Source organism: Ziziphus jujuba, chromosome 3 (assembly GCF_031755915.1).
Source record: "Ziziphus jujuba cultivar Dongzao chromosome 3, ASM3175591v1".
Lineage (NCBI taxonomy): Eukaryota > Viridiplantae > Streptophyta > Magnoliopsida > Rosales > Rhamnaceae > Ziziphus > Ziziphus jujuba.
In genome coordinates this window covers 11,751,419-11,765,214 of record NC_083381.1, presented here as the reverse complement: position 1 = coordinate 11,765,214, position 13,796 = coordinate 11,751,419, and positions in this window count along the sequence as shown.

The window sequence follows — 13,796 nt, the reverse complement described above, 5'->3', positions numbered from 1 at the left end:
TGTCCCTGAGTTTTAAATCAATATAGGAAATACATACTTCTATAATATTCATAGTCGCCCACACTTCTCACTTGCTACTGTTATATAATTTTACAGTACTTTATCAATATACCAAAACTTAAATGTAAATAAAAAGATAATAATAATAATAATACGAACCATAGCCCATGACATATGTAGCAATAAAGGATATAACCATAGCGTATATGCAACAATTCCAATAGCATTACCATAGCCAATAACCAATGTAAATACATATTTTCTTTGTATATATATACATATACACCCCAATATGAATGTGTATACGGTCCCGGGTTAACATGCCTGCATAAATACTTAAATAACTAGTTGAAGATTGTAATACTTATTCAAAGACTAATACACATGTCGGAAGGCTGAAATACTTGTTCAAAAGCTAATACACCTGATGTACCATATCATATACCTAGGCACAAGTCCATGACATTGGCCGATTATAGATATACTACTACTGGTATAGCTAGGGGTTGTTGCTTATAATATCCATCCAACTTGCTAATCTCATAGGCAACATAAATACAATACTAACCCATTCATGAGCCTAATCGGGTTGCTGCTCCGATATGATATGGCACAACGAACACATAACATAATATATATAAATATATATATTGAAAGGACACCTAATCATACGATATAGTAGTGCTGCCAAGTGATGTTTAGCATTCCAAACATCACTTGATAGAAGAGAGAGCGAGGAAAGAACCTGCGTGCGGCTCCTTTAGCATCCTAAAGGTACTATTGCTGAATAATCTGCCACCCTACATTTAAGGGAGTGGCTAATATCATCACTTTAAAAATGCCTGCCTATCCTCACTCATTTTAGTGCTTATAGGATGGCTAAATATAACTTATCATCCTTTGGTTATGGCAGGATGACTAATGCTATCATTGCAAAATACTTGCCTACCTTCGCTTGCCATAGCACACAAAAGACAACTACATATAACCAATATGCTAAAATCGATCATGTATATGTCGAGAACACGGGTATCATATGGTGTATCTATAGACCAACTAGCCATATATAAACATATAATTATGAACAACTTCGATTCCTCATAATTACGTTTGAGAAAATGTAAATCAATGTTTTAAATAAATAAGTGAATAAATAAATAAACAAATAAAAGAAGAAAAATAATATGATTAAAACATAATGAATAATCTTACAAATGCCACAAAAAAATAAAGTGTAACTCTAACCATTTAAGCGTCACCTGAGAGTCAAAAATCAAAAATAGTAATAATAAAAATAAATAAATAAATAAATAAAAGTTTTGAAACCTAAAATATAATTTTAAGAAAATATACCATGTTAACATCATCTTAATGTTAAATATTTTTAGTAACTCTTAATTTTCTTAAATCAGCATAGATAGATAAATAAATATATAAATAAGCAAGTAATTAAATAAATATTAACAAATAGCCTTACAAAATCATATGCTTGTATTTAGTAATGTACACACACACACACACACACACACACACACATATATATATATATATATGCATGTAAGAACATATTATAATAATATATTCACTTTATCAACACTAAAATATATGATAATGGTTTCTCCAACTCAAATATACTTTTGGAAATGGCATACCACTCACATTTATATACCTTGCACATACACACATATACACATCTTTATAATCAAAACTTAGGTGCCAAAGCATTAAAAAAATGAACCGTATGAATAATACCTTTTTGAAATCCATAAAATACCCTATTATTACTGTCAGGACCCGTCCAGAATTCCTTCCCCGGAACCTTAGAAAAGCCTTGATCCCAGGGAAATACCACCGAACCTTCCAACGGAAAATCCGGCAGCACCTCCCCTAAGGGTAGGACTAACCAAAAATTTCCTGCACTGAAAACACACTTCTAAAAAAACATCCCCTTATTCCTCTCACGTTACTACAAATTGATTCCACAAATTGCAGCACTTCAAAAGAAAACAGCGGCAACCCAGTGCATAGTTAACAACTACACGTCCAATACAGTATACAGAGCATTATACAAATAATGTGGAATTTATAAAATGACAGATAAGAAATAATACAAGATAGAGAGGAAAAAGGGAAGAAATACTTCTTGGACTTCGGCAACGAACTGAGGCGTTGGGCTCGCCCCGGACAATCAACATCTCCAACCTGGACCTAGGGGAACGGAATTTAAGAGTGTGAGATGCTAATCATCTCAGTGAGTGACCCTAACTACTGAACACCTTTAGTGATAATAAAATAATATTAATAGCAATTAAGGAATAGAACAAATACCAACAATTAATAAATAAATAATAATAACTGTTGGAAATAATAATTTCCCTCAAAACTCTCACCAATCGCTCCGTTTGAAATGTTCCCTTTTTAAAACCTTTTTGCAAAACCCAATGTACATACCTCCCAAAAACCAAGGGATTAAACCATTTGATAAACAATAATTAAATAAATACACACCCCAATATATAATTAAAATGTAATAAATTATAGTAAATAATTTTGAACACCTTTGGGTTTAAAACATTATTTGCAATTTACACCTGACGCACCACACCATATACCGGTGATGCCCTCCGATACCCAGCGTTCCGAGCACCGACTGGCGGGGAGGTTAAAGAGAGAAACCTGCAAACGGCACTTCGGCGTCCCGACAGTACCGCTGCTGAAACCATCTCCCGGCCAAGGGAGGGGCGGCTGTGCGCAACAACAAACTTGCTTGCCCACGGTCCAATGGCAACTCACGGGTGAAGTAATAACCGCGCGCTAAACCACATAATACCTGCGCGCTACCACGTGTCCATACACCATACACCAGAACACCAATACTGTATGAGTGCGTTTAAAAATAAACATTATTAACCAACCGTACCGTTTTCCAAAATTACTGTAGGAAATACATTAAATTCTCACACTTACCATCCCACATATTTTTATTTAACAAACCGGTACGAACCATCGATAACAAACAAACCACAATTTTCTCAAAGTACGAAATGCAACCATAAAAATACCGCGGGCATAATTTATAAAATTTAAACAAATATTTTCGTAAAATATTTAACCTAATTATGCCCGGAAAATCAAATTTAAAACCACTTACAAATACTACCAAAATACACTTTGCTCATGCATAATAAATAAATTAAACCAAAATAAAACCATAATTAAATCACACCACATGAGCATAATTTAAATACCAATTTAAATACCAAATAAACATAATTAATTGCCCAAAATAATTTTTGAAGGTGGATCACTCACCTTGAGCGCGTAAATCAACTAAGATCCTCCTCGGGATCAACTCCGCCACTCGTACGCGTACCTAAACAACCACAGTGCACCAACCAAAAATATTAATATTTTATTCGGGTAAATCCCAAATGGGTATCCGGGGAGAGAACACCAAACGATATCTAAAGGTTACGAGTTATATACCGAATTGAAGCTCGAGTGATGAGGATCACGGATTCGGTCTTACTTTCCGGTGATCGGACCCGACGGGGTCGGAATCTCGCCGGAAAGCTTTTCGGGTTTCGGCTCCGTAATTCTCCCAAACCGTCGCGAATTGGTGGAAACGGATGCCAGATTCGGGTTCAGGAGGTCGAACACAGTGGACTGGAGCCGACCGGAAGACTGGGTACTCACCGGAACAGTAACTTCCGGCGAGCCGCCGCGGTCACCGGCAACCGTCGCCGCCGGCGGCGCGTTCAGTGGCCGTTGGCTGTGATTTTTTGTAGATTTGTAGATCGTGGGGAGAGCAATCCAACGGGACCGGCGGTGAGGAAAAAGGAGGCCGGACGACGGAGAAATCACGGTTTGAAGATTTCCGGCCCCTCGCCGGAAAACGCTCCGATCCCGGCGCGTCGGTGGTCCGATGGCCGTGAAACTTGGTGGGTCGGCCGCACTTGAGGAGAGGATGAAGGGTGTCTGGCGCGTGTGGCCGGAAAATGGCCGGAAATGGGTCGATCGGCGGTGGCCGGCGGTGGAGGGAAAAACTCGCCGCCGATCTTTGAACGTCCGATCCGGGCGCGTCCGGCGGCCAATCGCCGTGAAAATTTGAGGTTTTGCTGGAAATGGGGAGGGGAACCTTGCTGGCCGGCACATGTACAGTAATTCGGTCGGAAAATTTGAAAAATTCCGGCACCGGTCGGACTCTCTCTCTCTCTTTCTCTCTCCTCTCTCTCTTTCTCTCTCTTCCCCGAGAATTTTGTCAAATAAATGCCACTGTGCGACACTGTTCATGCCACATGGACCAATCAGAAGATGACACGTGGTGTTTCACTGTTCATCGACTCAAAAACATTAAAATATTACGGTATCCGGTAAACTTCACACGTCCATAACTTTTTAACCGGATGTTCGTTTTAAGCGTGCCGCTAGTTTGTGAACTCGTATCGACGAGCACTTCACAACCATGCATGAGTCAAAGCTCGTTTCCCCATAAATAAAAAGTCAACTCCGGCACCCCTTGGACAATTTGCACTTCAACTTGTTTTGCCCATAACTTTCAAACCGTAGCTCCGTTTTCAACGTGCTGCTAGTCTACGAACTAGTGCCAACGTGTACTTCGTAACGGTACCTCAGTCAACCTAGAATTCCAACCGGGTGAAAAAGTCAACTTTTGACCCATTCGGTCAACGGTCAACAGTCAACCTCGGTCAACGTGCGCGGATTCCGGTGCGATTTGGGATGGGGTGTTACAATTACTAATTTATTAATAACATATTACATCCAAAATTTAATAATAAAATATATGTAGATATTTTATCCCAAAAAATAATTTAGAAAGGACAAATATATCACTAACAATACTAATGTTTGCTCATCTTTATCCTAAAACATGGTCTGCCACAAGTTCCACCAAGTGCTTAACAAACATCATGAATATTGTTTAGATATCAAATATACTATCTAAAGTTATTGAAATGCACTAACAGTTTTGAAATTCACTTTAACTACTTCAGATTTCCAAAGTTTGATTTCAAGAGTCTCCAGCTATACAGTAATCTCGAATGATATTTTGCTCAAAAATTTGGTTTCTATCCTAGTTATGCTCAATTTTACGAAATTAAGTACTTCATTAACCCCTATTAGTCACTAGGAACCTATGTGCAATAAATTTTCCAGGAGAAACATACCATATAGACCAATTTTTTTAATCATTTCTAAAATTAGCTAAAAAATAGTAAAATTTTAATACTCAATCATAATTGACAAACTATATACCAAATAAAAGATTGCAGAAAAGGATTTAGAATACTTAGCTTAAATGAACCCAACTCGCTGTTAGTGGTTGGAAAGTTTCGGCTAAAAATTAAATTGAAATAACTCTCAAACAGCTTGGAATTAAGAAGAATAGAGAGCATATTTGGAATTAAGGGGTTCAAAATATGGGGATAAAGATATGAGTTGTGCTGGACAATCGGGAAACAACAAAATTTTCAGAATTTGAAAAGCTATCGTTGTTAGATTCAAATGCCTAATGTGGGCGCATCGCCAGCAGGTCGACCATGAAATTTAGCAGCTAAGCTCACCAATGACTAGGCTCTGACGGCACCCTATGCATGTCAACATTGGGTGATAAAAAAATGATCAATTTCAGCCAAACCGAGAGAGAGAGAGAGAGAGAACATTTTCCATGGGGGAAGAATAGAGAAAGAGAGAGAGGAAAAAGAAGAAAAAAGAAAAGGAATATGCTGCATGGCACCTGTAAATTGGTGACACATGGTGCCCATTAGGGATATTTTTCAAAATCCCTTTAGATGCTTTTTGGTAAAAATTATCTAGTAGAATCAGTCCCAAAAAAATAAGTACAATTTTATAGATCCATAACTTTTCAATCCTAGATTCAAATTAAACGTGCTACTAGTATACGGATTCGTGTCGAGGAGCACCATATGATGGTATAGAAGTCAAAGCTACAATTTATATGGATAAAAGGTCAACCATGGCCTTACTCGATTAGTTCGAAGCATACATTGTTCTATTCATTACTTCCTAATCTCAACTCCAATTTTAATATGCTACTAATTTGCGAATTGGATCAATGCATACTTTGCTATTGTCAGGATTCGTCCAAGATCCCTCATTAAAACCCTAGACAATCCCTAATCCTTGGGAAAACCCTACCGGACCCTCCAATGGAAAATCCGAAAGCATCTCCCCTAAGGGTAGAACTTACCACAAAATTTCCTACACGAAAAACACACTTCTAACAATATCCCCTTATTCCTCCCACCTTATTACAATTTACTCCACAAGTTTACAGCACTTCAAAATGATAAACAGGGAATCAATGCAACATTATAAAAATAAATGTCCAATGTAGTATACAGAGCATTATAAAGATACATCCGAATATAAAATCTAATACAATAAAGGATGGAAATAAATAATACAAGATGGAAGGAAAAGAAAGAAGAACTCCTTGGAATTCAGCAACAAGCTAAAATGTCGAACTGGCCTTGGATGATCAACATCTACTAACTTGGATCTAGGGGAATGAATATAAAAACATGAGATACAGATACTAATCATCTTAGTGAGTGACCCAATCTACTATACAATAATAATAATAATATAACAATAAAATAAACTTGATTAATTTCTAATAAATAAGTAAATAAATAATAAATAGTTGAAAGTAATATTTTTTCTCAAAACCCTCATAGTTCACTCAGTTGAAAATGTTCCCCTTTTAGAGCATTTTCACAAAACCCAATATTTGTATACCCCAAAAAAATTAAGGAAATATTAAATAATTAAAGTACACATAAAATACAAATAATTTAGAACTTAAATTTATGTTGGAAATACTTTAAGAACAAATTATAAAATTTAGGATAAAATGTCATAAGGTAAAATAAAATCATAATTAAACTTGTACTAGAGAAATTTGGCATAAAACAAAATTAAGCTTACTATATAAATTATAAAGTTTATTAATTAAATCAATGAAGTAATCGAAGAATTATTTTAATTAATTCAAAACCTCAATTTAAAATAGATAATAGAATACAATAAAATTAATGTTAAAATCTCAAATTTAAATAAATAATACCAACATGGTAAGATGAAATTCTAAAACACCAATTTAAAATAAATATTAAAATCATGATAAAACGCATTGTACACATCAATTAAAATAAATCATAAAATGTGATAAAATACAACTTAAAGCATTATTAAAATAATGATAAAAACACAATTGAATACATTTTAAAGATAAATAAAATCTTAAAACATTAATTTGAAATGAATGGTAAAAATATGAATAAAATCCATTTTAATTCATCAAACCCGTTTAAATAATAAAATCATGGTAAAATGTATTTTTAAAACATTAATCTAAATATATGATAAAAATATAATTAAATATATTTTAATTTAAAATACTCCTTTAAAACAACATTTTAATTTTAAATACTCTTTTAAAATATTTTTATTTTGGAAATCGTATTGAGAAAACCACTTGATGCACCAAACTATATACCAGTGTAACACCCCGTCCCGAAATGCACCGGAATTGTTGCACGTTGATCGAGGTTGACCGTCGTTGATCGAGGAGGGGTAAATTTTGACTTTTTGTATCGGATGGAATTTCGAATTGATCGGGGCATCATTTCAAAGTACGTGTCAACCCGAGTTCGTAGACTAGTAGCACGTCAAAAACGGAGCTACGGTTTAAAAGTTATGAGCAAAACAAGTTGAGATCCGAACTGTCCGAGGATGTCGAAGTTGATTTTTTATTCTTTCACAATTGAGCTTTAACTCATGTATAGTTGTGAAGTGCTCGTCAATATAAGTTCATAGACTGATAGTACGCCCAATTTGGACATTTAGTTAAAAAGTTGTGGACCAGCAAAGTTTTCTAATACATTATTATTTTATTATTATTCTATTTTATATTATTTTATTAATTTTCTTCCTTTTTTCTTTGTTTTCCTTCTTTTCTTTCTTTCCCCACGTGGGAAAAACACCTATTCTTTTTTCCTCTTTTCTTTTCTTTTCTTCTTCTTCCTTCTCTTCCTTCCTTTCCCCCCTGACGGGTCTGCCTTCCTCCTCCCTCATCTCTGGCCGATTGGCCACAGTGCGGACAGTAGCAGGCCACACGCACTGGATAGACCGGCGACCCACAATGGCATGACCTTAGCCACTAAATCTCCAGCCGGTGGAGTGGCTAACGCGCCGGGATCGGCGCATAACGCAGGGGGTCGGCTTCCTCCCCGTTGGCTGGTGTTACGGCGGCTATCGGCCGTGCAACCAGTCCCTTCCCACCAATTTGAACCCCTTGAATCCGTTTCCAAGCTTAAATTGGCTCAAATCTCTCTCGTTTGTGGGATATTGTGGAGTTCAAAACTGGTCATGACTCCCCGATGGGATTCCCGCCATCTCTGGCGGTGGTGGGGCAAATTGAAGGTATATTCTTGATGTCCTCGTCATAATCTTCGATTTGGTACTTTATTTGTGAATTATGATTGAGTATTTTGAAAGATACCGTTTTTGGATAAAATATTATTATTTTAATATGATAGTCTGAAAGATGTACTATTTAATATTTAAATAATTGTTATTTATATTGACGATGTTAAATTGTGTTGAATTGCATAAATATGGGTTGGATTAATATTTTTGAAATTGGAAAGCTGTTAATTTTGAAAGTGCTATTAAATTATTGTTAATTTTACTGTGAAGTTACTATGAGGTTATGGTATCTAATAGAATGTATGTTTTTTTTTATATACTTAATTATATGTAGTTCTATTGATTTTTGGTATGAATTAACTTGAAGGTTTGAGGAATTGATTATATTGAATTATTGTGATCAAAACTATATTTATGAGTTTAATAATTTATTTATGCATGGAGTTTTATGGATTTGATAAAAATGCATAAATTTGAATGTACATTGTTATAAATTCAAATTTTATAATATTATATTATATTACTATAAAAATATGATATTATAAATTTTTTTATTGATTTTAGATGCACCATACACGTACCGATGTTTTGTAGTTGTGGATGTGATCAGCGTGCAGGTGGATGTGGATGTGATTAGCATGCAGGTTGTAATGTCTCCTGTGAGTTGCCATCGGACCGAGGACAGACAAGTTTGATATTGGCCATAGCTGCCCCCCTCCATGGCCGGGATGACGGTTTAAGCAGCGGCAAGGTGGGACGCCACAGGACCGTATGTCGGTTTCTCTTTTTAACCTCCCTGTCAGACAGTGCTTTGGGACGCTGGGTATTGTAGGATACCACTGGTATATAGTATGTGCATCAAGTATCTTTTGTGTATATATATATATATATATATATATTATATTTGTATGTATCACACTGTACGGGGACAGTGATCCGATGTGGTCCATGAAGAGCTAGCCTCGTCACTATGTTGCCTACGAGTCCAAGGGATTGGACGGCCAATCTAGGCAACCACCCTGGACTGTATTGGTAGCAGGGTGCTAGCGACAGCTGGAATCATTGATTGCGCAACATGTTGGAGGGTATCGTTTGTACCCCTGATACGAGTGTATATTTGATAACATTTTTTTGAATTTTAAATTATTATTTGATCTCGTATTATTCTATCTATTCATAACCTGATTTTCTAGCATTATACTTAATTGTTTTTATTGTCATTACTATTATTAATATTATTCTCGTTATTAATATTACAATTATTATTTATCAGAATTATGTTTACAATTATTTTCATTATTACTAATATTATCATCATCATTATGATTATTACTATTATTTTTATTATTATTGCCATTATTTATTATTATTTTTATTATTTCTCTTATTATTATTAGCATATGATATATCCGGACAAGTATCACAGCCTACGGGCAAGAAAGATAGCCATTGGGCAAGTATAATAGTCTTTGGACAAGTGGTAGCCTTTGGGCAGGTGAGATAGTCCTTAGGATAGCTATGATTATGTGATAGTTCTTGGACAAGTGATTACCTTCGAGTAAATATGACAGATGATATTAGTACTATTTTTATCATGAAAACAATTGCTATTATTATTGTTGTTGTTAATGTGATGATTGTTTTACTTTTCTTCTTATATTACGTATCGGTATATTTTGTAACACAATATTTGAAATGTACGGCAATCAGTGGGTGGTGTGGGCAGACGTGAATGATTAAAGGTATAATTGATTGTTTATTTAGTTGATTATTCCTATTGCATATATATACGTATGTGTTTTATATAAATTGTTATCGAAGTGCCGCAACTGTGAAAATTATTGTAGTAAGGTGGGAGGGATAAGGTGGTACCATATAGGAGTGTAATTTTGTGCAGGTAAATTTTGTGGTAAGTCCTTCCCTTAGGGGAAATGCTGTCGGATTTTCCATTGGAAGGTTCAATGGCGTTTTTCCGGGATCAAGGCTTATCTAAGGTTCCGTTGAAGGGTCTTGGACGGGTCCTAACACCAATGATGTTTGATGGTATTCAACATCCCAAACACTATCTAACGGGGAGGTTAAAGAGAGAAACCAGCATATGATTGCATGGCATCCCACCGCGCCACTACTATCAACAGTCATCCAGGCTATGGAGGGCGGCTGATTGTGAAATTTCACATTAGTTGGAAAGGGAAACGAAGCATGTCATATAAGTGGGTGTGGATATCTTTTCCGTACGATGCGTTTTGACAAAACCTTGAGGGCTGGGTTGTAAGAGGATTCCGCAGGCCCAAAGAGGACAATATCGAACGCGGGTGGTCTGGGCTGTTACAATTGGTATCAGAGCCAGTACTCAGATCGGTGTGCCAACAAGGACGCAGAGCCTCAAGAGGGGAGGATTGTGAAGTCCCACATCGGTTGGAAAGGGGAACAAAGCATGCCATATAAGTGGGTGTGGATACCTTTCCCGTACGATGCGTTTTGACAAAACCTTGAGGGCTGGATTGTAAGAGGATTTTCCAGGCCCAAAGAGGACAATATCGGACGCGGGTGGTTTGGACTGTTATACTGATGCTCACCACGTATTATACCTGCCAACTCTTAACTCCACAATATCCCACGAGACAACTCTATATACATGCACGCTAATCATATCCACATATATAATATAGAACATCAATACTGCATGGTGCATCTAAAAATTATAAAATCAATATTTGTGTAAATACTATCGGGTTTATTTCATCAATTTAAACCCGCAAAATTCCACCTTTCTTTTAAATCATCATTATAAACCCATCACTTAAAATCCATTAGCATAAATACACAAAATTTCCAATGGCATAAAATCAAACCCTTAATATTTAAATGCTTAAATATATTTTTGAAACATAATAATTTAAAACAATATTTTTCTCAAATCCTCAAATCAAGTTAAACCAAACATATCATTAAAATCACGTAAAATTCATGCATAGTTAAATTCCACAATTCATCGATGCATAATAAATTTAAAACAAATAATTTTCTTCAAATCTATAAAATCATGAAAACACCTTTATTGTGCATCATAATTTTACCATTTACTCAACAATAATTTAATAACAATTAAATTCATAATTTCTCAAAAATCAAAATATGAGTTTTATGTGCATATATTTTATTTCAACCTAAATTTGGCATTAAAATTCCAAATAGAGATTTATTAGATGTTCAACACATAAATTATAATTTCCAAATATTTAAATAATATAAAATGTATATAATTTAACAACCGAAAATAAATTTGAACATGGATCACTCACCTTAAGCTCACAAATCAATCAAGATTCTCAATGGGATCGACCCCACGACTCACACGTGCTTCTAAAATATCAACAGTACATAAGATCAAATAAATTAATATTTTATTCGGATATTCTACACACAGGTACCCGAGTGAGCTAATACAATTGGTATCCAAAATTCACAAGTAATATACCGAAACAAAGCTTACGAAGCAAGGATCACGGATTGAGTCTCACCTTCTGGAGATCGGATCTGTGGTGGTCGGAATCTTGCCTAAAATGTTTCAGACTTAATGTCCTCGAATCTCATTATCTGTCAAGAATTGGGGGAAAAGGACCTCGGATTTGGATTTAGGGAGGTTGAAATAGTGAGAAAAGGTAGGTGGGGTCACCAAGAACTCATTGGAATCAAGTTTTTCGGTGAGCCACCGTGCCCACCAGAAAAGCTCACTGCCGGTGGCACGTCTGGTGGCCAATGGCTCTGATTTTTTATGGGGAGGTAGATCAAAGAATGGGTAAGCCAATGGGACCAGCAGTGTCAAAAATGGGTGGGTGGTTTGGGAGAAATTGATCATCGAAGGAAAAAGCCTCGATTTGGGTGCATTGTTGGCGATCTGGCTGTGGGTTTTGGGTGGCTGGCCTAAAATAAAGGGTGGGTAGTGGTGGTCCGGTGCGTGTAGCAAAGGGGTGGTCGGAAAAGGGTGATACGCGTTTGGCCTGTTCCTCCCTCTCTCTCCTTTTTCTCTTTCCTCTTTCTCTCTCTTCTTTCTTCTTCTCTCCCTTCCTTCTCTCCTTTTTCGCCCAATAAAATGCCCATGGGTGCCACTATGCACTTATGGGTTGGCCCAAAAAGTGACACGTGGCATGGTGTCATTGGGCACTATGCACACACTCAGATTAATGCACCTTAAATGCTGTTTTGGAAAAACTTTGCACGTCCGTAACTTTATAACCAAATGTCCAAATTAGGCATATAACTAGTCTACGAATTTATATCGATGAGCACTTTACAACTATATATAAGTCAAAGAAAAATTCTAAAAAACAAAAAGTCAAACTTAGCATCCTTTGACAGTTCGGACCGCAATTTGTTTTGCTCACAACTTTCAAACTGTAGATCTGTTTCTGATGTGCTACTAGTCTACGAACTTGGATGGACACGTATTTCACAATGATACCTCGGTCAACGCAAAATTCTATCTGGGGCAAAAGTCAATATTTGACCCACATGGTCTATGGCAGTCAAACTTGGCCAACGGGATGTTATAGCCATGGTGCCCCGGTTAAAGAAAAATTTCTCTTGTAGCAAAAAGTCAATTGTGAAATCCACTTGGTCAACCCTGCCAACTGTTATAAAACTTGGTCAAAAATTCAAATTCGGAGCATTTTTCGGATTAGAGTGCTACAATCCATGCAAATAATTTAAGTTAATTGTTATTTTTATTATATTTAAGTTAATTTGTTGAGTGATCAAAGGTTTATTAGTAGATACTAGATACTAATAATGCTCAGGTGACATCTCAAATCTCAATAAACCAAGTTGCTTAATCAGTATAAATTTTTTTCATATAAAAAATAAAATATTGATGGGAATTTGTGGTTCTAGTAAAGAATGAAATGTTCAAAAATTGATTTTGTGGTTTACTTGTAGTTTATAAAAATCGGGTTACAATAATTTGTACTTTAAAATAGAGGAATGTTTAAAACTACAACCATACAATATGGATGCCATGGATTACTAAATAGACCAACGTCATTATGGGTCGGAAATTTACTCTGACCTGTCAATAAATAGATTTTGTAAAAATATTTCAATTTAGAAACCGTAAGTCGGAGCCAAAATTTGGTATGAGCCAAAATTTGGTTGTTAATTAAAAAAAAAAAGTCACTGGTTTTATTTTTTTATATTTTTACCAAGAGCAAATTTTAAATGTAGTGTTTATATTAGATGGTCAGTTACACAAAACAATTAGATGTCTTAAGCTTTATTTTCATGTCCATGTGAAAAAATTTCAGCGGCAAAATCATTGTTTT